This window comes from Pteropus alecto, unplaced genomic scaffold (assembly GCF_000325575.1).
Source record: "Pteropus alecto unplaced genomic scaffold, ASM32557v1 scaffold151, whole genome shotgun sequence".
NCBI lineage: Eukaryota > Metazoa > Chordata > Mammalia > Chiroptera > Pteropodidae > Pteropus > Pteropus alecto.
In genome coordinates, this window is record NW_006430458.1 from 177,481 (window position 1) to 180,399 (window position 2,919).

The following is a 2,919-nucleotide window of genomic DNA, read 5'->3' on the forward strand; positions in this document are numbered from 1 at the left end:
ATTTATTTTTTTTTAAAAAATCACCTAATAATAATAATAATAATAATAATAAGAAGAAGAAGAAGAAGAAGAAGAAGAAGAAGAAGAAGAAGAAGAAGAAGAAGAATATGGTGCTTATCCTGTAACTTTGTTCTTCTTTTTCAAAGTTTTTTTTTATAGTCTAGGCTCTTTGCATTTCCACATGACTCTTAGAATAAGCCTGTTGATTTCGTTTTAAAAATATATGAATGATAGGACTTTTATTAGGATTGCATTGAATCTATAGATCAGTATGGGGAGAATAGACATTCTAACAATACTGAGTCTTCTAAAACATGAAGGCAAATGTCCTTTCATTTATTTAGACCTTCTTTGATTTATCTCTTCAATGTTTTGCAGTGTTCAGGGTACAGCTGTTGAACATCTGTGGACATAGATGTGAAACATAGATTATCTCTATGTAGTTCATACTTTTTGATACTATTTTCAATGCTAATATTTTTTATTACAATGTCCAGGTATTATATTTTCACTGAACTGTCAGTAGCCAAATGTTGCTTAGGAATCTTTTTGATTGAAAGCACAGGTTACTCTAGGATTGAAAGGATAGTTTACGTTTAACAGGTGTGTTAGTCAGGGTTCTCCAGAAAAACAGAACCAGTAGGATGTTTATATATAGATAGAGATTTATTTTAGGGAATTGACTTGTGAGATTGTGGAGGCTTGGTAAGTCCAAAACCTGATGGTGGAGGCTGGCAGGCAGGAGACTCAGGAAAGAGTTACTGTTGGAGTATAAAGGCAGTCTGCTGGTGAGCCCTGAAGAGCTGATGTTTTAGGAAAAGTCCAAAGGCTGTCTCCTGGCATAATTCTGTCTGGCCCACAGAAGTTCAGCCCTTTGTTCTTTTTGGGCCTTCAACTGATTAGATGAGGCCTACCACATTATGGAGTGCTGACTGCTTTAGTAAGTCCACCCATTGAAATGTATATCTCATTCAAAAGCACTCTTACAGAAATATCCAAAATAATGTTTGATCAACTATCAGGTACTGTGGCTCTGCCATGTTGACAAAATTTACTGACACAGTATTCATTGATTTCTATTTCCATATTAGCTTTTAGATATTATTGGCAAAGCACTGAAAGTAGGGAGAAAAATGTCCCAGAGAAAGTTCTACAGATCATCTCTAGAAAATCAGTCACTAAAATAAATAGTCGAGTAGCTTTTAACTTTATTCGTGAGGTTCGAATTGAATTGTGGAATTTTCTTCTTTATGCTCAGACAAATCCACCTTGATGAGTCCCAGGTTCTTGGATGGTAAGGAAAAGAGAGAGAGAGCTTGTATGAATGTGTGTGTGTGTGTGTGTGTCTGCCTCTGTGTCTGTGTAATGGTAACCTGTGAAGAATATTGATCATGAAAAATATCTGAGGTTAATTACTGTGTGTTATTTCAGTCCTGCTCAATTCCTAGCAAATATTAGGAAACTAATCAGGATAACGGTTGCCGTTAGTTTTTTCAGCTTTCCTTGGCCATCATGATTACCATGGTGACTCAGTGACTGCTGTGGGGATTGATACAAACTGAAAATTCATTCATGAATCTTGCCTGAATCACTCATTACTATGGTGGTTGTCAATTGTTGCTTTTATAATTCTGTCATTCTTTCTAGATTTATAAGTTAAAATTCGAATGTTGGGTAGGGTTTTTCCTTCTCCCTATCAATTTTTTTTATGTAGTTATTTATATTAGTATGACTCACAGATTTCTATTTTTCTCAAAGGGTTACTGCCTTGATGCAGGACAGGGCAAATTTCCCCCAAGTGATGGGGAGACCAAGTCCTGTATTAAGAGAAGAAGAAGGTCCTTTGGTGGAGAATGTACAAAGAATTCAACACGCACACCAAAGTTGGGTCAAAAGGAAAGTTTATTAGAAAAGGGGTAACACTCCAAAGAATATGGTCTCCTCTCAGAGGCAGAGAGTGAGAGGGACAATGAGAGAGACAGTGAGACAGAGTAAAGGCACAGAGAGGGACCCCGAGTGTCCAAGGAATTCAGTTTATATGTCATTCTTTAGTTCCTATTTCCTTTGATACGGACATACAGTGAGGAAAGGGAAGAGTATATAGCATGAAAAGGTAAGAATACGTAGAGTGAAAGGCCTACTGGCAGTTCCCAGCCTTTAATCCTTAGGTTCCCGCATAGTTTTAGCCATAGGGAATGAATTTGTTGGTTCCTGTTTCCCCTTCACAGGCGTGGGGAATGGTTTGTTAGAAATCCCAGTAGAAATCGTCCTTTGTTCTGAAGGTGCCCTGGCCTGGCTGCAGGGCTGATCAATATAATTGCAGCCTCTGATTGTGGCTTGATTAACATTTTAATTCTCTTGCCTCCTCTCTACATTAACCTAACACTATGATTATGTATTTTTATGCTCACATTGTCACATAATTGCCCAGTATTAGCCACATCAAGTTGGGTTCTGTGTCCATATGATGCCTCCCTGGAGTTCTTTGAGTGTGTACATTGCTCTGTGAGCCTGAGTATCTCCCCATTTATAGAGAGGAGGTAATGATGTTCACGTCAGAGCATTGCTTTGAGGCTTTAAAGAGAAAAAAAAAACGTAAAAATGACAACCTACAGCACGTGGCATCCAATAGGCCCTCAAAATGGTAGTTGCTCATTCTTATTTTTCCTTCTTGATTCTGTCAATGTGATGCCTCAGAAATTAACATAATACCATGACTCTGAATCCATGTGAGGCGCTTGGGAGGTGGGGAGGCCAAGCACTGGCACCCTGAGATTGGAAAGTCAAGTGAGGGTGTGGTGGGGTCAGGGAGATTGACACCCAATTCTAGACCAGGTTATAGCTCACTCCTAGACCCTGGTAGCCTGGCGAAGAGGAGGAGACCAGGTTGTCGGCTGGTTCCTGAAAGAGGTGCGCAGA